The sequence below is a fragment of the Diabrotica undecimpunctata genome, chromosome 1 (assembly GCF_040954645.1).
Source record: "Diabrotica undecimpunctata isolate CICGRU chromosome 1, icDiaUnde3, whole genome shotgun sequence".
Lineage (NCBI taxonomy): Eukaryota > Metazoa > Arthropoda > Insecta > Coleoptera > Chrysomelidae > Diabrotica > Diabrotica undecimpunctata.
Genome location: NC_092803.1, coordinates 29,549,688 through 29,574,800, shown reverse-complemented (window position 1 = coordinate 29,574,800; position 25,113 = coordinate 29,549,688). Strand labels below are relative to the sequence as shown.

At 32.3% G+C, this 25,113-nt stretch overlaps 1 protein-coding gene across 1 annotated transcript in view; it reads right to left on the bottom strand.

Annotated features, from left to right (window-relative positions):
* The window catches only part of LOC140435780 (adipokinetic hormone/corazonin-related peptide receptor variant I-like), a 378,597-nt gene extending 355,887 nt beyond the window's left edge, over positions 1-22,710 (bottom strand). The window contains exon 1 of the mRNA XM_072524516.1: positions 22,493-22,710. The gene's annotated coding sequence lies outside the window, so the exon portion shown is untranslated. The remainder of the gene's footprint in view (positions 1-22,492) is intronic.
* Between the last annotated feature and the right edge of the window lie 2,403 nt (positions 22,711-25,113).

Genomic DNA, 25,113 nt, shown 5'->3' with positions numbered 1-25,113 from the left:
CTACACCATTGCCTTAAGAATTTTAATACTTTGAAAAACTAGTATTAATTCGAAATAAAACTTGCTTACCTTATATTAAAAGCAATATTTATTATAAAATACTTTCCTTTATCCAGACCTTAACTTTATAATTTGTAAAAATATCGTTACTATGTCGCCTGTAGAAAATGGACAAAGGACAATTTTCGAATATCACAACGACCCGACTAATTATCACAAAGGAATTAATGAAACTGCAGACAAAATTCGACAACTTTATAAATAGAAAAATACGTATAGAAAAATAGCAGAATTTATTACTTTATGCCCTACTTGTCAACTTTTAAAATTTGTTCCTAGGAATCGTACTCAAGGTTTAAATATAAGGCATTTACCGAATAAACCATTTGAGGCTTTATCTGTAGACCTGTTCTTTTTTGATAAACAAAAAATACTCACCGTTATGGATAATCTAACAAAATTTGTGCAAGCGTAGATTTTAACTGATAAAAAGCCAGAAACGATAATTAGTAAACTAAAAAATTATTTTTCGCTTTTTGGCCTTCCTAAGATGATTATGTCAGATCACTTGGGTGAATTTAATAATTAAAATGTGCAAAGTTTTATTAATTCGTTGATTATCGAATGGAACCTTACTTCTTCCGTCCGGCTCGCGGAGATAAGAATACGGCCGGGGTCAGAAAGCCCTGCCTGTCGTAAGAGGCGACTAATGGGTAGGAATCGGGAGGTGGAGAGCCGTCGCTTGAGGTGTCGGATTGGTAGAAACGCACACGGTCGCTTCGGCGACACGGTCACCGGTCTACATTCCTAGTATCCGAGACGAGACTCTCGTGGGACCACTCTACTCCCATTCCAAAAGAGCCTGGTGAGGTTGAACGAGCTGAGCTCGTACATACCTCTCCTGACCTTGTGCCAGGCGTGGTGTGGGTGCCCCGGCACGTACCCACCGGGAGATCCAAGAGTGGTAAAGGAGAGATCCTCGGCGGCGACCTGTCTACGTGCGAGGTGGAAATTCCTCCGCCTGCCGAACCTATCCGCCCGTGGTGTGGGAATAACGGGTAGGTGAGGTACTCGCAACACAGGTACTACGGGGAAGGTGGAGCCCCACGGAACGTTTCTGGTATACGTGGCGTGGCACCTTCTTTTTGGTGTCGGTGCAGGACCTGGTGTAGCCCAGGGTCCTGCCAGATTTTAAATTTGGAGGGCACAAATGCATTGCAATGGCACCTTACTTCGTCTGAGTATCATGCCTCTAACGATATAATTGAGCGTTTCCATGCTACCATAACAGATAGTTTTGCTAAGAATATTTTAGAATATAACCAGTGCGACTTGGAAGATGCACTTTCAACATCCACTACCACCTATAAAAGTGATAGGGAATTTGATGAAATTGGGTATAATAATCAGTTAGAAAATATAAGGGAAAAACAATGCGCTCAAAGGAAAAAGCAAAAGAGCGGTTTTGATAACTTAAAAACGACCAATTGGAGGTAAAGTATAAAGTTGGAGATAAGATTCTCTTAAAAAGACCAAGAAATTCCGATACACCAAAATCGGTATTAAATACAAAAACATAATTTGTTGTTCTTGAAGTCAATGAAACCAATAAAACTCTAAAATTTAAGTTAGATAACGAGGTTATTCGAAAATTTTATTTCAATAATGTAAAACCATTTTATGATGCGATTAACAAAACGAAGTTGTACTTGCCGTACACCGAAGTGTACGGCAAGTAGTAGATATGAACTTTCATTATCCATATTATAAAGGCATTTTAATCAATAATAACTGCAACATATAATTCGATTACCTTGTGGTACACTTCATCTACGGCCATAACAACAAAAGTAGAATGAGTTATTGCCGATTGGTTTCTTTGTTTTTTTGTGGCCCTACCTGCCCTGTAAGGAGCATGTCCAGAGAGGCTCTTCACTACAAGCCAAAACTTCAAAGCTGCAAAAGAAGCCCTTCTTGGACACCCTAGCTTCGGTCTTCAAGAGGGAGGTGTTATGGCGAGCACTCCAGTGTGTGTGATTTTATTTTAATATTTAGACTACATCGGAGATGATAAACACCACGCTGATAATTTCAAGGTCTCAGCGATATGTTTAAGGACTATGAAAGGTTTTAAGAAATAGTTTGTATTCATTAGGTTAGTTTCGTTTTGTACCCTAAGCTATTAATAACTCAATAAACTTGTGCATTTTCTTCAGAGTTTCGTTATTTAATTCTCCAACGAACACACATAATTTTATACAGAATATAAGTAAGATACATCACACGGATTTTCGAACCTTATGTGAGATTATGGCAAGGAGCTGTGGGTGAAAATTTTGTATTTATGGTTAATAGTTATCGCCCACATAGGATTCAATCGGTTAATGACTATCTTAAGGCAGAAGGTATTCGCCGTTTGGCCGAGTGGCCTCTACTGGCCTCTCTAGTGCTATTTATACTCGAAGAAATCTTCCTAGAGCCATCATGAACTTACCATTGCCAGTAGAGAAGAATGGAAGAATCTGCCACAGGGAATAATTGAACGATTTATTAGCAGTATTAAAGCTCGGATCCAAGCTTGCATTGATACATATGGTTGAAATACGTTTTAATTAGAAAAAACTTCTAGTTTTCAATTTTCTATTTATTAAAAAAACGGTATCCCTTCCAAAATAAAAACTATCTGTAAACAGTATGATATTTTTTTTATAAATTATCTACTCAATTTGTCAAACCTTTAGTGTATGAATCGTTATTCATAGAGAGCAGGGATGCAGAGCAGAAATAACATTATTAGACTCTATTAATACTGATTCATACACGGAAAGTTTGATGAATTATGAAAGTTGGCCCATTAGACATCCTGATATATAAGATTCGTCTGCTTATTTTCTTATACTCTGTTTAATGTTTCTATAGCTAGATATTTTACTAACTTGCTCCATAAAAAAATAGTATTTTTACATTAAAACTCTTATCTTCTCTGCTATTTTATTCCCGTTACTATCCATGTCAATTTTCTGATAAAATATGTCGTTATCGATGTTACAACTAAAATAATTTATTTTAACAGCTTTAATATTTCTCACATGCTGCTATTAATTTTATTTTTTTCTTTCAGCACAATTTAAAGTTTAAAAACATAAATTTCATTTCAGTTTCGACAACGCACCGCATTTCAATCAAGTGTTATACTTGCTCTAAGTCATCAAACTGTCAAATAATGCATTGGTTCTGAAATATTGAGGTCAGCGGCTCCAGCGTGCACATAGGCGTCACATAAAAGGTAAATGTGGGATACTAAATATTTTATTTAGATAACTAATTGTAGAGTGGAAATTAGAAACGTAAAAAATTACAAAAACAAAGCTTTGAGATATTCTAAAAAACCGTATAAAGACCAAAAAACATTTGCTTTAAAAACAATTATTTAATTATTATTTTTTTTATCACTTGTCTCGTATCATTTATGTCTCGTAGCCATACCATTCGCGCAATGTAATGATTATCTTATTTAATTGATGGATTCGATTGTTACTTGATGGAAATTCATTTTATGTAACAATAAAATACTAAAAACTTTGTTTTCAAAACTTCCACAAAATTTTTATAAAAACTTATCACTACAGCTGTTTCGGTAGAGTGCCTTTCTCAAGTGATCTATTTTTGGCATGCATTTACACTTTAAAGTCTTTAATGAAATAGGTTGAGGAGGGGAGAACTGTTTATCTCAAGTTGGTCATTCAGAAATATATCTGTGTTTTTTAATTTCTTAATTTCCTTAGATTCTAACAAAGATAGCTTAATTCTTAACCGGTGACGTTCGATTTTGGGAACAATACAGATTTAGGACTCATCATAAAGTTTCGTTTAAATTTGAATAATTATTTTATTACATTGTTTATAATAATCCGTTCTTTAGGCATTTTTGCAATATCCTATTGCCTTTTTAGTTTTTTTTATTACTAACTATTCTTATTATTAACATTTTTGTCAAAAATTGCAAATAAAAAATAAAGTATGGTATTACGCCGCAAAACTTTTTTTTTAATATTTCTAAATTTGTTATGTACAAATGGTTTTAATATTAGGTATAACAAATATTGAATAGTCTATGGTAATAAAAATTACCATCAGTAGTCTAAACGTAACGAAACATGTAGGGGGTAAATAAGGACAAAAAAAGGGATTATCTTTTTCAACGTTACAGTTTCTGCATATTTTATGAGAACAAGTCAAGCAAATCGGTTTTTTACAACAGACTCATAACTAAGATGTCTTGATTGGCAAATTTAGCAATATTTTCGAACTGCTAACCGATCTTCTTAAATAGAAGGAGGTTCAACCACGCACAGTATTCGATTTATGCTTTCTATTATTTCTGTCGGCATTCTGCTGATATACATTCGTTGTTTCATGTGTGCTTCAATTAAGCTTTTAGCCAGTACCTTCATAAAATCTTTCCTGTCTAAGGGTTTGGATTCTCTATCTAGTATTTTGTAAAATATAGCCATTGGCCAACGTTGCGTTCTTCTGGACGAAGTGTTCTGAATGTTTCATCCAAAGCATCAACGCCGCCTTTCGTCATATTATACAGACTAATTATTTCTGGTTTTTGTATTTTTTTATCTACGGCTATACTATGATGCATTTGTTTTTTTACGAAAAACGAAATTAAAAAATACGAAAGAATTGTAAAACCGTATCTAAATGAACCAATCGCTCTGTGCCTTTGAGGAGTATGTCTTTTAACCTTTTTACATAGTTCCCACATATGTTAGGCCATTAGATTTTAACAACTGACCTAGTTTTATAGACGTGAACCAATTGTCAGCTGTCACATTACGATTACTGCCAAATAATGGCTTAGAAAGCCGTAACACAGATTGAGTAGGTTTAGCAAGCTTTTTCTCAGTTACTGTAAGGCTTATTCTGACGGAATCTTGGCCTGTATATACATACGCATTGTACACATAGTTGTTTCTTGCATCTGTTAATATCATAATTTTAAGTCCATATTTTCGTGGTTTGTTTAGAATATACATTCTAAAACATTCATCAATGCATACATATTTACCAACAGAAAACTCCGTTTGAAAGTTTTGAATAAAAGATTTAAATAGTTCTTGAATTGGTGCTATACCGCTTTTCGTTGTTCTCTTGTGGAAGGGTCATCAAATAAACAAGTCAATAAAACCACAAATCTCTTGGCACTCATTACGGACCGAAAAATTTCTCTGCCCGTTCCATCTGTAGCAAATAGACATTCTATGTCTTTATCATTGGACTTAAATACTGAGGTGTAAATCAGAAAACCTAAAAATGCTTCTATTTCGACCTGGTCGACATTTTTTATTTTCGGCCTATTTTCATTTTTGTATTTGACACAAACACTCGCCAGTTTTACATTTGTCCATTCGACTACAAAATTTAACATTTGATTTGTAAATAAACAGTTCCAAATTTCCTTTGGAGGTGCCGAAAGACCAAGAGACCGAGCCTTTCCTTGCAGCCCCGGTAAATATTATGCTTTTGACTACGAATATTTTTTGGTGCACTAGCTGACCACTTAAATCTGTTTTTACCATAAAAGTAGTTTTAAGATCTTGACGCCAATATATTATTTTCATCATCACTGGACGAGTCTTGGTTTAAAGTTTCTGGAATATTGTCTTCTGGATCAGATTCACTATCAGACTGCTTATATGCCGACTCATGACTGCTTTCTATTACCGCATCACTGTCAATATCATCAATATCACTATATTCAGAGTCCAAATCATTGAACCAACACTTTCTCTTGAAATTTCGGATCTGTAACACTAACTGATCGTGACGTACTTGGTCGATCATCCATTATAGTTTATACGAAGAAATATAAAACGCTCGATAAAAAGTAACTAACGGTGACGTTGAGTCTGTTGAGACTCCAATAACGTCTGTTCTCGTAAACGGCTAAACGTAAACTAATTAAACAAAAACGTTTGGTTTATGAACTATTTTTAGAAAGGTATTTAGCTGCAGGCCATCCAGAGTCGTCCGTTTCAATAGTTTAAACCGGTTTTTAATTTCGCAAGAGTCGCTCAGACTCCACGTCACCGGTTACGGGTTAAGGCCTTTATTTTGAATGTGAACAATTTGAAATTGGTCATTAAAAGAATAATTATGATCTAGAAAATGAAGTGCGTGTGTAGAATCTGTTTTTCTATTATTGAAAGCTTTTTATGTTCTGCTGTTTGTTTATTAAAATTTCTACCAGTTTGACCGATGTAAGTTTTTGGGCAGTCGCCACATTTAAGTTTGTATACACTACTGTATAAGTGCTTTTTATTTTGCCCAAGTTGTTGTTTGTTCTAAATTATTCCTGGTATTATTCCTTTCTTTTTTATGTGTTTGTCTATTTTTGTTGATATTTTGCCTGTATATGTAATCGAGCAGAAGGTACTGGGGTTTTTCTCTGGTGGTGGAAATACTAATTTCAGGGCTTTCTTGTGTAGTTTTTGATTTAAAATTTTATCAAAATCACGTTTTCTTAATACAGTTGTTTAAATAACCTAATTATACCTAACTGAAACGCGAATTTAATCCTACTGTAATTAAACTAAAAATCTTTAACGCTTCAAATGCACTTTAAAATGAACGTCATTTTTAAAGGCAATATGAAGTAGATTAATGTTTTAAAACTTTAAACTTCAAACGAACAAGTTTTTTGACGAGCAGACCATTAAGGAAATGAAAAATATGTTGTGGCGAAATTAAGTTGGTGTCATCAACGGTTACTACTTTTAAAAATATTTTCAGACCTATTTCTTTACTTTAAATAAACTTGTTCTAGCCGGAAACTATAACGAAATTGTTCTTTTTTTTTAACGTTTTAACATCCACGTTTAAAAATTTTCTGTGGCATTCTCCGATATTTTTATTTTGTTTAGTGCTTACTTATACATTAAAATTTAAAATAAAACTTTGAGGGAGCATTCGCCAGATTTTAGAAAAATTTTAAATTATTTCAGTAACGATAATAATACTCGAAGTATCATAATCATTTAAAAATATTCATGTTGTATAAAAATTATTTTGATACTTTACTATTGTAACGTTATAAACGTCACATGTTTGTTATTTTTGTTTGAATAATTATTTTATTTCAATTTCTTTCGATTTTATCCATCTATTAACTTACTTGTTTCTTTCACTTTCCAATTTTTATTCTAAGAATAGTTGAAGCTCAACCTTTCGATTAACTTTCTATTTACCAAATATTCTGTTATAATCTTAATATTTTACACCGGAAAATAAATATAAATTATGTCGTAAGTATATGATACGATGTTTTACGTTGGCGTTTCATATTGTTTTTTTATCGTATCTACTACTTGCAATAGATTACTTCGTTATAACATTATACGTGTCAAAAAATCTTTAAATTTAACTAATTTTATATTCTTTTTCCAGAATCACCTCTGCTATCGGATGTAAATAACGTTCCTCCTTCCCAGTTTTCTGGTAAATATTTATAAATAAAAAATAATAAACATATTATTTATGGGTACAGAATGATAACTTAACATTGAATTATTTTTAGAATCAATAGAGACCAGTCAGAGGAAGATAACGTGCACATTGTATCCCCAGAGTGTGCTAAGAATCATTTAGACTACGATTATTATATCTAATTCTGTCCTTGATATAAAAATGTTATACAAAAACCACTAGCATTTCATCTACTACTGACCTACTATCACCACCTCAAGCTAACACCTCACATTTCTTCATTTTCCGAATCAACTCTGAAATGGTCTAGAAAACGAAAAAAGGTTTCTCGAAAGAATGTAGGTAACATTAGACGTCAACATGTTGCATCTTAAATTGATAATGCAAGAAAGAGACTTAAAATACAGGTAAATCATATAAAAGTGGTGATGGTACAACCAATTTGCGAAATCATTAAAACCAATGTGTCCAGAAAATTGTAGACAAAGATGTTCTTAAAAAATTAGTACCGATGAAAGGATTTCCATTTTCAATAAATTTTGGAATTTAGGTAAAAGGGAAAAGCAATGGGGTTTTGTAGCATACTTAGTAATTAAACAAAAAAAAAACGAAGGGTGTTTGCTGATACAGTATTAAGGCTCAATTTTACTTTCATTTATAGACTAAAAGTGAACAGAAGTGATTAGGACGAATTTATATATGTCTGTAAAACGACGTTTTTAAATACTTTTTCTATAAGTGAAGAGTTTATCTATACTTCTTTAAAAAAACTAGCGTTACTAGCGGTTTAGTATAAATAGACCAGAGATGATGCCATTACAATCATCGTAAGGTGATAACCGAAGATGTTGTCAAAAGTGTTTGTACATTCATATCATATTAAGTTTATTTAACCCATAAAGTCTCATTATACACGTAGTAGAAATGATAGTCTTTATTTGGATAGCGATTTGAATTTCGATCGCTTATTTGGTTTATACAAGTAATGGTTTGACGAACAGATATACTCGTCTATAGCTAATACTGAAAGGCAGTATCGTGATATTGTTAACGAATATTTATGTGGATATAGAAGGTACTTGCTTCAAGTGACATGAACGGCAGGACAAAAGAGGCGCTTATGAGATTTGTACGTGTTAGATGAAATTTATTTTAAAGCATAAGAACCTAGGCACAAATAAATTTAGATTTTGGTCGGATAATTGTGTGGGCCAAAACCGCAATCACATAGCCATATATTTTTATGCTTATATGTATAATTCCATCAATAAAATATGGTAGTGTGATTTTATCTATATTAATTTCATGATTTTTCATTCCCTACTTTTCTAAAAATACCCATGAATATTTTTATTATAATGAGGTGAATAAACTTACGACATTATTATTTAAAATTTTAACGGAGTAGAATAGATTATCTACTACTTATAATAATTATTTACCATATTTTACATAGAAGAATACAGTATTTATGACATACGACAATTGGTTTTGTATACAGGGTGTTTCAAAAAAAGGTAACCCCGTCCCTAGGATAGGTAAAAAACTGAAAAATAATTGGGGTTTGCTTAGTAAAAAATTTTTGTAACGCCATCCGTTTTCAAGATACAGGGCGTTGAGAAAAAAAACATTTTTTACGATTTTGCCGAAACTATTGGCAACATTGTAATAAAATTTTATACGAATATGTTTTGGAAGCTGATACCATGAATTTGTTTTTATACCTGATTCTCATAGAGGACGCTAGTTACACGGATCGTACTAAGTATTATTCAATATAACTTTTTAAGAGTATAATTATTAATCAAAATTTAACAAACAAAATTAATCAAAAGTAAACTTAAACATTATTCAATTTTACACGAAAAGGTACTCTTGGTAAAACTCGATACTCTGTACCGTTTTCGGAATATTTTGATTTGAATATTATGAAGTAATAATTTAAAATATTTAGTAAATATTTATTTTAAATTTATTTTTAAATATTTAGTAAATATTTAAAATAAAATAGTTAGTAATTAAACAAAACTCACAAGAATAAAATTAAATTAATGACTAAAAACATAAAATAAAATTCAATTACACTAAGTGTTCAAAATGCCCTCCGTTTTCGCGAATACACAAGTCTATTCTTTTTTCTAAAGATTCCAATAACCTTCTAAACGGTAGGGGATCAGCTATGATGTCATTAAATTGACGTTGAATTCTTTCTTCTAATTCCGTGAATTGGCGTGAATTTACCTCTGTTGCATAGACTTTTTCCTTAATATACGACCAAACTGCGTAGTCCAAAGGGTTAAAATTGCATGACCAAGGAGGCCAATGAATCGGAGCTTCTGCACCTTTACCAATCCATCGATTCGGAAAATGATTACTCAACCAATTACGACACCTTCTATCAAAGTGTGGTGGAGCTCCCTCGTTGCATAAAAAATAAAGATCTTCGCTCGTTTAGCGTTAAATCTTTTAATATCTCGAATAAGGAATTGTTTAAAAAATCAAGATACATATCACCATTTAAATTTCTAGGTAGAATATGATAACCTATTAATTTGTTACCTAAAGTTGCTGCCCAAACATTAACTTTAAATGAGTGTTAGTAATGTGATACCCTTTTGAATCGTGGATTCTCATTACACCAGTAGTGTGCATTATGGGAGTTAAACATACCTTGTCGCGTAAAGGTGGCCTCGTCCGTAAAAAGAATGCATTTTAAAAAATTTGGATTGTGGGCTGTCCTTTATTGCAATGTTTCACAAAAATCCACTCTAATCGGTAGATCATCTGACAAGAGCTCTTGGACTTGTCTGTAATGATAAGGATGTAATTGCTGTTCTTTCAGTATCCGCCAAGTACTTGAAGAAGAAGTATTTGTTTGTCTTGCTATATTCCTTACGCTAACTGTTGGATCTTGATCAAGTAAATTTAAAATATTATTTTCTCTATTAATTGTTCTTGTTGTTCTTGGTCTACCAGAATTTATTTTATTTGCTCTCACATTCCCAGTTTCTCGACAACGTCGTTCAACGGCTCTAAATGTTTTTTTACTTGGTAAGTTTCTTCTAGGAAACTTTTCTGCATAACGTGTCACAGCTGCACTAGAACATCCTAAACATTCGCCTAAGGTTAATAACATGTCAGTGTATTCAACATTTGAGTACATTTTGATTTGATTTTACAAATAACAAGGTTTCAAAACTCTAATTATTGTTGATTTATCGTCATAAATCAATAAATGTCAGATTTCCATGGCACACTTGGAGAAAATAGAGGTATACCTATTAGAACTTTATCATTACTACCAGCATCAATTATTACTTCATAATTTTCAAATCAAAATATTCCGAAAACGGTACACAGTATTTAGTTTTACCAAGAGTACCTTTTTCGTGTAAAATTGAATGAAGTTTAAGTTTACTTAAAATTTTGATTAATAATTATACTCTTAAAAAAGTTATATTGACTAATACTTAGTACGATCAGTGTAACTAGCGCCCTCTATAAGAATCAGATATAAAAACAAATTCATGGGATGTATCAACTTTCAAAACACCTTCGTATAAAATTTCATTACAATGTTGCCAGTAGTTTCCGCAAAATCGTAAAAAATGCGTAAAATTTTTTTTCTTCAACGTCCTGTATCTTGAAAACGGATGGCGTTACAAAAATTTTTTACTAAGCAAACGCCAATTATTTTTTAGTTTTTTACCTACCCTAGAGACGGGGTTACCTTTTTTTGAAACAGCCTGTAGTGTCCAACGTAGTTTATAGTAAGTATTACATACTATAATTTATTTTTTATGTTGGACAACCTAAAATATCGTAAGCGATTTTTTTCGAAAACAAAAAATAATAGTAATTCATGTACTACACAGGATTATTACGTACTTACTTCGTAAATAATATTCAAATTTTCAAATATATTGGTTGTTCGCTCACTGAACAATCATCAATAAACAATGAGCGAACCTTAAAACAGCTGTACTGTAAAGTTGACCGAATGCATTTACGATATTCTACGTAGGAGGTGTCGATCTGTCTTTAATAATTTGGTTTTTGACTTTTTATACATATCTAAGCTCCAACCCATGTGCTTGTTTTTAAACCATATGCAGTTAGTATCTTTAATATAATTTTACTAATTTGTTTAATAATAATTATAATTATTTTATCCTTGCCAATTTGCTATTTGCTATTAAACATTTTGTAATTATTTTCGATCTTAATATGGCAAGAAAATATTTTAAAACATATGCAGTTGCTAACACAAGATTTATTATTCCAGTTTTATGGCCGAATATAAATTTTTGTTAACCTTTTTGGGCGAAAATTTCCCAAACCACATGATCAGTTAACATATCCCTGAAATTGAATACCAATATTAACAACTGGAACTAGCAACCAACAACTACATTCTGCAATCCTGTCTAGCCACTTCACTGTCTAAACACGACATAAGAAGCCATAAGTATCACTTAAGAATCTTTTTTTGTAAAGCTGTAGACAAGATTAGCTTTAATTTTAATTTAGTATTAAAATTTCAATTTAAAATTTTTTTTATATATAATAAAAATGATGTTAATATAGGTATTGACAGTTATGAGTTTTAATATTCTACATTGACTCCCAACTTTTGAAGGAAGTTATATTGTTATCCATTGGCACCCACCATTTCTGATGAGTCGTTTGATCGTTACACAGTGGCGCACAACGCTTAAAACTTAGATCTCGATGATTACACTAGAAAAAATCAATTATACCAAAAATGAATTAATTAACATATTTTTTTGAAAAATCCTAATATAGATGTAAGTTAATAAGCGGTGAAAATAATACAATAACTTATTAGAGAACCTAATGTAGATATTTTCAATTAAAAAATTTTGTAGTTAAGTTTTATATAAGTTAAAAGTAACATAAATTTTTTTTCCGGTATATAACTTAAACTAATAAAGTAAAGTGGAGGTAATATAGTCTTTTAAATGCACATTATTAGTTATTGTAACAGTTTCCACAAATTATGATTTTTTGTCGGTTTCGGTACTCATCACACACAAATCTATTACACTGATCAAAAATTATTTTTACTTTAGAGGTTAAAATAAGGAAAGAAGAAAAAAATCGATGTTTTTAGGAATTATTAAATATTTTATTTTTTTTTAATAATGTTCCCAACCTATGTGTAAAGGAAGATAAGTCAATCATTATTCCTGAGGTTAGTACCTAACTATTTTTGCAAATACGAATGCCACCCCTCACAATCCACCTCAAAACAAATCTGCCCTGGTCTATATGACTGTCTTATCTTTAAGCGTTTTTTATAAAGTATGTTTTTTTTAGAAGTATAGAAATATAACTTTTTTAACTGGCGGCCATTTTGACAGCTGTCAATTGATTTATGTTTAGTTTGGTTTGGCATTTTATCTTGAATAGACTGACGGCTAAACAACGCTTCCAAATTGTGCAAATTTATTTTGAAAATCATGGTTCTCTTCGAAATACGTATCGCGCACTATGTCCATTTTATGGTCAACATAATCATCCATCAAAGCAATTAATACGATTAACCATGGACCATCCACAGAGATGTAGTACAGTATATACAGAAGAAGTTGTTGTTGATATAGAGCGTAAGATAGAGGAAGACTCGAATCAGTCTATCCGCCATCGTGCACAGCAGTTGGGTATGTCAGGAGCTTGGAAGAGTAAGGGCAAACTCGTAAAGTGGGCGTTTCAAAAACAGTCCCATCTCTCTCATAAACCTTTAAAGAATGGTGGCGTATAATATAAAAGCATGTTTCGCTCCTCATATTCCTAAAATTCTGTAAGAAATAATATACCAACCCATTCAAGTAAGAAACTGCATAATCGTCTAGAAGAGCAAGGGCGAACCCACAGGCTTTCGATGCGTTTTCGTTAAAGGTTCGTCCCTTCTTCTCTGTAACCATATCAATGCGCCGGTCTTTCTGTAGTTGGTGAGAGATAGTCTCAGATATATGCGTTGTTCTTGAGCTTTTGGGTACCCTAGTGTGCTTGTTGTAGTTTTAATTACTCGTATTTCAAGAAAAAAACTGACGTTACATTAGCCTTAAAGTTGTTTTGTATTTTTTTGATTTATTTTCAAAATTACCGCCGAGAAAACGACAAGGCCGAAGCAAGCAAAAGAAAACGGAACAATGGCTTGTTAAAGTGTGTAGAACCAAACAAAACTGTGGTGAAGCGTACATTTCAAGAAATACAAAGAAAACTGTATCTACGCGCACAATCGGACTGCCATATAAGTGCCGTAAAATGTGTTTTGAAAAGTTGGGCATGAACTTATCAATATGATTTTCAATAACTTTTGGCAAATCGGCAACTACGATAATCAAAACCAATACCCTTCATAAGTGGTAAGTTGGAATGATTGTAAAAAGTCTTTAATTATTGACAGAGCTAGTAGGAAGTTTCGGACCATAAAATATAGTGTTTCAATAAATGGAGAAAGAAAATGTGTTTGTCGTCAGGCTTTTATTGTGGCATTGTTTTAGACAAGCAGGCCACCACAGGAACTGCGCTGAATGATACCAGAGGGAAGCTAAGTTTAGAAAATAAAATGGTTGGATATAAAAATCAGTTGGTCAAAGATCACATTGATTGACTTGTTACCGTTTCCAGTCACTATAGAAGACCCAAAAGTCCTTTTCGAAAATATATGCCACCGGGTTCGTCAATTACTGGAGTATATGGAGCTTATATGGAATTGCTAAGAAACACACATCCTGAAGAAAAGCCTGTGATAGAGTCCTACTATCGAAATATCTTTGTCAACGAATTCAATATAGGTGTTTAGCCCCTTTCTGTTAATGATTGTAATACCTGCTCTAAAATTGAAGTTGCACTTGATGGGTTAAAGATTAGCAACCCGAATTTTCCCAGAATAACTGAATTGGGTACTAAACTGAAGGTTCATTTAGAAAAGCAGACAGCTGCTTAGAATATGATGAAAAGCTACGAAAGCAACCAGGATGAAAATACTGAAGTTGTATGTATTGATTTACAACAAGCATTACCCACGCCTAAACTTACCTGCAACGTACAATACTACAAAAGAACAATGTGGACTTAAAACTAAGGAATCCACAACGTTAAAACAAGAGCAGCCATAACGTATGTATAGGATGAAACTATCGCTAAACATGGATCGTGCGAAATAGCCAGTTTTCTTAGTCACTACTTGGAAACTTTGTTAATAACCATGTGAGAAAAGTTATAATTTTTAGTGATAACTGTGCCGGGCAAAATAAGAATATAAGCGTTGTTTTTTCTAACCTTCGCCACATTCATGCAAATCGCTTTGATCTTATTAAACACATTTTTTTAATGTCAGGGCATTCGATGATGGGATGTGATCGAGATTTTGGTTTAACTAAATTAAAAGATCAAGGACTGTGAGGTATTTTCTAAAGAATACTATATCTATTTCATTACACACACTAAAAAAAAAGAACAAATTCCAAGTTGTTAATGTCACGAGGGAAATGGTTAATGATTTCAGTATTCTTCAAAAAGCAGCAACTAAATCTCAAATGTTGAGAGCTAACTTCAAGGATGGCAGAATATTCGAATTTTCAAAGGATTTTAAGATGGGTTTTAAAATTCAAATTGCATATAGCATGGATATTTCTACAAATTTCGTACTCCAAAACGGACGAAAGAAACTTCACGATGTAATAAATTTGAACTTAGATAGTATAGAACTTCCTCTAAAATACCAGGGTGACTTACAAGATATTCTTGATTATGTACCCATGCCTCACAAGCGTGCTTTACAAGAAGCTATTAGTGGACGAATTAGTACAACTGAAGTCCAAGAAACTGTAGATGATGAAAATCAAATTGAGTTTAATTGAAGCATTATTTGTGAATTTTGCAAATTATTTTACTACTATTATCTTTCTTTTCATTTTACAAAAATCTTGCAAATCTTGCAAAATCCTTTTTTAATAACGGTATAGTTTTATAGAATTAAGCCACAAGTGATTGTTGTGATAATTAAATTAAAAAAAACTTTTCTTTCTTAAAAAAAAATGTAATTATCATAACAGCCAATTGTGGCTAAAATCCCATAAAACTATACCTTTATCAAACATGCCACAAATAAATAGTTTCAGAATTTCTCCTCTTTTAAGTTCTGTTAATAAAATAAAACTTGTTGGCCCTTACTATTCTAACATGTTTTTAAACTTTATACTCAGTTTTCCAGAAACCTGTTTCTGCAGTTCGCCTTTACGTTTTCAAGCTCCTGATGTCCATCCACTTAATGGAAGATTTTGCGGAATGATCTTGGTGTACGTGCTTACATAATCCACCTCGTGCAAGAATTAACGCTACACAATTACCTAGCAAGGCGTAGATTTTGTAAATGGGCTCAAAACAAGATTGCCGTTGATTCGATTTTCATAAGCGAATTTTGTATAGCGATGAAGCTCACTTTTGGTTGAATGGCTATGTCGACAAACAAAACTGCCGTATTTGGAGTAAAGATAATCCTCAAGTGTATGTTGAGACACCATTACATCCAGAAAAACTGACTGTTTGGTATGCTTTGTGGGTTGGTGGAATCATTGGTCCGTACTTCTTTAAAAACGATGCTGGTCAGAACTTTACAGTCATAAGCCAGTTACTGAGGCTTAAAATATGGTAATACCTCCGAATTTTTTATACCTGCATCGATTGCTTTGAAAATTTTAAATTAAGCTTATCTTACCTTTCACTTCAAAAGTTATATACGCTCTAGGTGCGCTTTTTGTTTTTAAGGGGTGAAAACTACCCCTTATTGAAGAAACTGGGAACAACACGGATTTAATTATTTTATGCACTTAAATCTTGTTTATTCGCATAAGGTAAATATTGTAATGTGTTACACCCCTTAAACTCTTAAGAGGTGTAACACACCCCGTAAACCCTTTAAAAACCCATAAAAGCTAATACTTTTTATAAAAATAATATGAAAAAAAAAACAAGTCGTAGCAGCTAGACATTTCAATTATGTATTTAAATACAAATAAAACTTAATACCCTAGCTGTACAATAACATTTTATTTATTGGAAATTTTCAATCCTTACAACCATCCTTATGAAAAAAATGAGTTAGAAATGAATTAAAAAATATTCTTATAGGTTTGAAACATTTCTTGAGTGCATTTTATTTAACGAAAATTAATTTCTTGCTTACAAAATAACATTTTATTATAAGTTCAACATTTTAACCCTCACAACCACCCCCTTTGTCAAAAATGAATTAAAAAATATTTTTAACGATTTAAAACATTTTTAGAGTGCATTGTTTGTAGACAAAATTTAATTTTTTACTTATAAAATGAGCCTATTTTTTTCAACCCTTACAAGCACCCCTTTTGATGGAAATAAAATCCTTAAATCCTTAACTTAGACATGGACATAAATAGAAAAATTTAGTTTATAATATATTACATTTTCTTTTTATTTTCCAAAATACTAAAAATTAATAATATTTATATAAAACGAGGTATAAAATAAATGAATATCTATTCATCATCGGAATCATAATTTTCACCGTCCAATTGGTCTTCGTCTACTGGAGGACAATTTTGGCAATTGTCACCACAGCATGTTCCGCATGTTGCGTTGCAAAATAATCTAAACCTCCGACAGCCACACGCTAATCCGCAACCATTTTTTTTTACAATAACTCGGTTAAATTTGATGCTAAAATATGCATGAAAAACCGATTTTACAGGTATTTACGGGCTATAAGTATAAGAATTTTAAAACAATCTAAAGTCCTTCATGGTTAAAGGGTGAAGGGTCGGAGACGACCAGTAGTTCATGCGCTATAAAGCAAACAAACCAACTATATCTCCGTTATTTTTTAAGCTACAAAAAAAAATTAAAAAATGAAAATTGTTGAAAAAATAACCTATTTTTTTGTATTGTGCTATCTTTTACGTATCTTTTATAGTTTTGAAGTTATTATAAAAAATAGATTTTTTTTAATATTTACAAAAAAAAAACAAAATGTAATCATACTTTTTTCAAAAACTGGATATTCTAAAGTAGCTAAACTTTTGGATTATACAAAAAACTCTAAAATAAATGAATTCTATAAGGAAAACAATTTATTTCAATCCTAGTGAACATGAAGTTAGTTTTATTGCGTTTTTTTTTACAAAAATTTGAGAAACCCATCGGTTTTTTGATCGTATCTCACGTAGGGTTAGTGCAAAGGACTTTGACCACCACTCATTTAAAAGGTCTTTTCAAGCTCTTTTAAAAATATTATATGAGTTTTTGTCGAAAAATGTACCCGTTTTCCGTTATTTAGCGTTAAATACTCATATTGAAAGACAAAAACAAAAACAAACCTTCTTTGAACAGCCATATCTCAGTTAATATTGAACTAAAAATATTCATTAAAAAACCATTCTTGTTGTTTTTTATGAGCTTTAATTTTAGTCCTTACACTTTTTTTGATCAAACTCTTAGTTTCAGGGCTATTCTTAAAAACCTTTGAAAAACATGTTTTTTTAACGAAAAATGACACTTTTCAACAGCGAATAACTCAAAAAGTATTGATCTAGCGAAAAAAATGTTTACTAAATTTTTTGTTTAAAATTTGTTCTTCTATAGAATAGCGTAGTTATTTTGAGAGAAAAAATTTCCACCCTTGAAAAGGGGCGGCAAACACCTCCAGGGTGGAAGTGCACATCGGCACTATATAACTTTTATTCCTTGAGTAATTATTTACCAATACACAAAATTTCAAATGAATCGATTTAGTTATAAATAATTCGGAGGTAAAAACCCTCAGTAATTAATCTATCAATGGTGATCGATATAGAGCCATGATCACTGATTTTTTATTCCTTATTTTAACAAACATAATGTGCATAAGCTGTGGTTTCAACAAAACGGCGCAACATATCACACAGCTCGTGCCACAATTGATTTATTGAAAGAAACCTTTGGTAATTGCATAGTTTCACGTTTCGGACCTGCAAATTGGCCTCCAAGATCGGGCGATTTAACACTGCCAGACTTTTTTCTGTGGGGATATGTAAAGTCGTTAGTCTACGCTGATAAGCCTGGAACGATTGACCACTTTTGGAATAACCTTTACCGGCGACAAATATTGGAGGAAGTCATCGAAAATTGGAATTCCAGATTAGACTACGTCAGAGCTAGGGATGGGAAAAACCTACCGGTTTTAACCGAAAACCGGTTTTTTTTACATCGCAATAACCGGTTTCATTTGTTGTTTTTTTTGTCTCGGTTATAACCGGTTTTTTATTTTTAAAGTAAAAACCGGTTATTAGATTTTTACGGTGATTAGGATTAGGTTAGGTATTATTTTGGATCCCAATCATAATTATTATTCTCAAGTAATTATTCCAAATAAAACCATAATTCAAATTTTATTTTATTTTATAAATACAGAAGCAAACTGAAAGTGCAAACTCACATCAGCCAGAAACAATTTTTTTATAATATTTCGTTGAAAAGGTATTTGTAATCGTAATATTTACATAAGAAGTAATCTGGTACATCATCTGTTTTTCACACTTGACTCTTGACATTGAAAGTGGGTGAATGGCTTTTTCTGATTACCAAAAGTAATATTCTTACTATGAATATCGAATTAGGTACCGATTACGAATACGAATCTCTAAGGATTTCCCTACGTTTTCAAAACGATACACTCATACAGGAAGTATTAAATGAGTTAAAATGTAAATATTATACAAATACACAAACGTGTTAAAAGTAATACATGATAAATTTTTTTTGATGGTAGTAAAAATAAAACATGAATTGCATATAATGTATTTTTAAGTAAAATATTTATGTTGATATTATTTTTTTTAAATCAAAATTGAAAGAATCTGGGAAATTTTTTAAAAGTTGAAATGGTTGGGGTAATAGAAAACAGGAGAGAATCTCTCCCCTGTTGCCGACTAGAATGTAGCTTCGACTATTTTTTAAATAATTTTAAACTGTTTGTCCTTGTTTAGTGTAGTGTTATGTACAATTTTATGTTTAATTTTGTTTACGACATTCTGCGAGTGTTGGATAGCCCAAATTTGACGAAATGCCCTTCAAGATGCTCTAGGAGGCGAAAGTATTTGGGCAAGATTTAATTAATAAAACTGTGCTGGATATCTGCCTTTTATTTTATCAAAGCTCATTTATTTGAACATTCAACCTTATATCAATTTACATCCAATTTAGCCTCGGAAGTTAGGACCTACCTTACCGAAATCGAAAACTTTCTCCTTCCTGCTCCTTCCAAAATGAAGAAGCCAAAGTCAGTTTAAAATCAAACTCTCTTTGGTCTTCACACGATCTGAAGTTGGTGAACAGTGATTCCAGTTTAAGTTCTCAGGACACACGGATTCAAAGTTCTTTTTCAAATGAACTGACTCTATATCTGCAGCAGCCTTTTCTGTCGAGATTAAGTGATCCGTTTTCATTTGGGGAGCAGAACAGAACCTGTATGCCAGGCTTGGCTTTTATAGCTAAAAATAAATGTCGTTGGTCGGAAGTTCGGTGGCATCAGAGAGACTGGTATCATCATTGAATGATATTGTGTCAGATGAGAGAAGCCGCTTAACCGATCAATATATATATGAACGAGTTTTTGTCAATAGGCTTCATGAAAAGTACTGGCCAACACAATGCTAAATCCATTTCATATAATTTAACCTATTTCTAACCTTCTAACCCATACTTTTTTACTTAAAATATTACTTCATTCTACTTATATTATACTTTTATTGCATATTATTGCAATATGTACATGTTATTCTTACGCTATATTATATTTAATAATAATCAATCAATATATAATAATAATAAAATAATAAATAAATATAATAATTATTAGAATAAAATGGTTTTAATAAAAATTGTGTTTTCTTTATATTGATATTGATGTTCTTTCGATAGTACCTTCTAATTTTGATCACATTGATATCGAATCGAATGAAATATCGCAAACTAAAATGCATTGGAAATGTAACTTTGTAACCTATTGGATTAAAAAAACCGAAAACCGGTTATTGGAAAAACCGGTTTTTTGGCCGGTTATAACCGCCAGGTTAAACCGTAAACAAAAAGAACACGGTATAACCGAAAACCGGTGTTTTGTCAAAAATCGCCATCCCTAGTCAGAGCCAGCCGTCGCGGTTATATCCCAGAAATCAAATATTTGAATTATAATGCCAAAATATTATCTTTTGAATAAAGTCAATTTCAGGTTAATTTAAAAAATCGTCTTTGTTTTATTCTAATTCAAATTTCTATACCTCTAAAACACCCTTTATAATATGATTGTAGCAATGATTGTACTTAAAATAATTTAAAAATAGTTTCTCTATTTCTCTAAATAAAATAAAAAAAAATAGAGAAATACATATATGCTTTATTAATCTGGAAAAGGCGTTTGACAGAATACAAAGAAAGGACGTATGGAGGACATTAGAGGAAAGAGGAGTTGACAGGATAACAATTGATGTAATAAAAGATATGTACAATAATAATACAAATACGGTGAGAACCAACAACGAGGAATCCGAAGAATTTACTACAAGTCAAGGCGTCAAACGGGGATGCGTGTTGAGCCCACTGCTGTTATTAGTGGTACTGGATGAAGCAATAAAGAAAGCCAAGAGAAAAATGAGAAAACTAACATTAGGACACTGGCAAATGAAACAGACTCAACTATCAGAGCTTCCATTTGCAGACGACATGGTTTTGATAGCAGAAAACAGAGAAGACCTACAGAACAACCTTGAAATCCTAGAAGAAGAACTGTCAAACATAAATATGAAAATAAATACAGAGAAAACAAAAACAATGATAATTTCAAATAAGAGAAAGACACACGCAATACAATTAAACGAAAAACAACTAGAACAAGTGGAACATTTTAAATACCTAGGAGCAATAATTGAATCAAACGGTAAACAAGACATGGAAATAAATGAGAGAATGGGACGAACAGGAAGCTTATTTAACACTATGAAAACAACATTTTTGGTAAAAAAAAATACCGGAGAAGGTAAAAACGGCAGTCGTTAAATCAGTAGTTAGACCTACAATCATCTATAATGACGAGTCATGGACATTGACTGGGAGACAAAAATCTCAAGTCAATGCTATGGAAATGAGGTTCCTAAGGAAAATAGCAAACAGAAAGAGGACAGACAAAATACGAAACGAAACAATCAGACAAAACCTAAAACTAGAACCAATAATCGAAACAATAGTAGAGGGGCAACTAGGATGGTTCCGGCACGTGTGTAGAATGTCGAATGAAAGATTAACAAAACGAATGTTTGAAACGAGAATGCAAGGGAAAAACAAACGAGGAAGACCAAGAGTTAGGTGGGTAGACGAAATCAGAAAAGAAGTTGAGAAGAAAGGATTGACATGGGAAAGTGCACGAAATCTAACACAAGACCGGATAGCATGGAGACAACAGTGCAAATCTTAACCCCATCAGCCTTACACCTAACGGTAGAAAGGCTTAGGACTAAGTAAGTAAGTAAGTAAAAATAGTTTCATAATTATAACCTAAATAATTTAAAAATTATACTAAAAATAGTTGTTATATGAACTTTTACTTATTTTTAGATTTATTATGAAATATAACAAAAAATACGGGACCCAAAACTGTACTTTAATGCCGCAGCTCAGTTTTTCTGACCACAGAGAGTGTTTTAAATTTTTTTTTAAAGAAATTAAAAAAAAAATTAATTTTAAGATATCTATCACAAATAATAAGCCTTATCAACATAACAATTACCTTTACAGTTTCGGAAAATTTAAAGAAATTAAGGTAAGTCTATTTCAAAAGAAAACGCGGAACAGTTGTGATGAAGAAAACGCGGAATTTTTTTTTAATTGGATAATTTTTTATAAAAAAATACCATAAAATACCACAACGGTGTGCCGAATGATATAAAACAAAATTTACCTTTTATTAAGACGTCTCTAAATTGTTAAAAAATGCAACAAAAATAAATTCACTCAACTAATGTTTAGCATAGACCATACACTGTTTGATCTATATACACCAATAAACACACGAAAGTTACATCACGAGGCCATAATTTGTATTCCAACCACATTTCAAACTTGAGAACAACTTTACGTGAAAACTTTCAAATCGCCGCGCGTTTACTTTCCGGTCGCCGTCGGCCGTTCTTGGGCTTTCGACAGGGTAGGAAGCGCGGTGTCTACTGAAGATAACAGTTTGTGGCTCCGGAATCTGCAGTCATGCGCCATTCATCAGGAAAATGAATGAAATGATTGGAACGTCATAAAGTTATAGGTTAGTATGGTGTAGGTGTAGAAAGTGGGATAATGTTGAAACTATAAATCTTGCTCAATTATATCTTGATATGGTCTAATCGATGAAGGATTTATCGTTTAATATATAGGTGCAATTACGATTTTAACTATGTTTTAGTTTAAAATGTAAAGTTTTATATAGTGTGGACAGTACATATTTTTAATGGCTTTTGTTTGCTTGGTCCATTTAGTAACTATAAAGTCAGAGTCAACTTAACCCTGCTGTCCCGTTCGATTCAAATACACAAATGTACTGTTCGGGTCAATATGACCCAACTATGGCTTACGCTCCTTAATCGAAATAAAATAAGCTAATAGTGCTAAACAAAACTTTACTAACAAAAAATTATGATTAATTAAACAAAAATGATGTTGTTAATATAAATTAAACCTTATTAACAAAAACAAAAGGTATTTTTTTCTTTCATTAACCAGAAAAGCCTAATAACAAATATCTACAAAATTTAATTCAGTTTACAACTGGGACAGTAATAAAAAGAATGGGTTTTACAAATATGTTTATGACATATACAACATAAAATATTAGTCTTATCGTTTTTAGAACAAAATTTACAGCGTGATCGTTTAGCTGGTGGAGTTGGATTGTTCATAGACGGTTCACACGAACTAGAATTTCCATCTTCTCTACTCACTTCTGCTCGTGTCCTTTTTACCAGTTCTTGTGAGTCTTTGGTTCTTGGTAAATTTTTCCTGAAAAGGATAATTGGTTTCACCAGTGTTTTTCCCAATTCATCAAGACAAATTCGTCGTTTTGTAAGTTTATTGGTGTTCCATTGGGGATTTATTGATGTCCATAAAACGAACGCGTTGTAGGCAGAAATGTCCAGCATATTATAAAAAACAATCATGGGCCAGCGATTTGTCTTTTTCTTACATGTATATGTACCAACAAGCTGATCTAGAGTATCCACTGCTCCCTTACTGGAATTATAATCTAAAATTGTTTGGGGCTTTTTGTCATTTCTGTCACTAATAGCCTTTTCATGATGCAAAGCACTCATAAGAACAACATTTTTATTCTTTTTAGGAATACAGTTAACAACAGTGGTATCTTGCGTGAAGTAAAAATTCTAACTATGAACTTGTTTATTCGCAATTTGTGCTGGAAGCTCTGGTTTATTTTTTCTTATAGTCCCCAGCATTGTATTTTTTCTTTTTAGAAGAAGTCGGCCTAAATTGTACGATGTAAATAAGTTATCGCAAGTAATATTGTGGCCTTTTAAATCATTAATCAAGTCGCACACCACACGCATTCCCTAATTTCGTTCTGGCGCGGCACCTGCTTCTTTTCCTGTATAGATCTGCAATTTTAGAGCATAAGAACTTTTAGTGTCACATCAAGCCCAAATTTTTATGCCATATTTCGCTGACTTTCTTGGAATGTACTGTTTGAAGGGCAGCGACCTCTAAAGTCTACTAATTGCTCGTCGATAGTAACATTTTCATCAGGGTTAAAAAATTTTGGTAGATTTTCCACCCATTTTCCCCAAATTTCACGTATTGCAGCAAGTTTATCTAATCGTCTCCTATCCTGTCTAGTAGTCGTTATCAAAACGTATCACTTGTGAAATTTTGTAAACATTTCAAAAGACATTGTTGCTCGAAATATACTACGACCAGTTTCTTCATTCCACCAACTTTTAGTAAAAACTCCAGCTAACAATAAAAGACCAATGTATGCTTGAAAACCAATTTTATCCAAGTCTTTCCAGTTGGTTCCAAAACACGCTGGCCTTCCATGTTTGTCATATTAATAATTTGGTTTGCAACTATGTCAGAAAAGAGCACGTCAAATGAATTTTTGATATCGAAAATTCGTGCACATGCGTACCTTGTAACTCCTGGAGCATTATTTATAACATTGGCCGTAGAAAAACGACCGCGTTGATAAGGAGGATCAAGCAACCACTGAATATTACCATCTTTCGACGGAACTGTTACAGAAGGTTCTACAGGATGTGGTACGTAGAATGGAATAACAGAATCATCACTACTTTCTTCTTCACTCTCACTACTTGTATGGTTTTCTGTTTCTGATATGTATTCATCACTATCTGACACGTTCGCGAGCTCGCGCAGCTCATGTTCGGTTAGCGTTCTTCGATGCGACATTATCAACATGCAAAAATAGACTGAAATGTATATGAATGGCATGAATGCGCTTGACATATCATCAGTGTCCTACCACTTGTCTATCACCCCCACTTCCTTCTACATGACGTG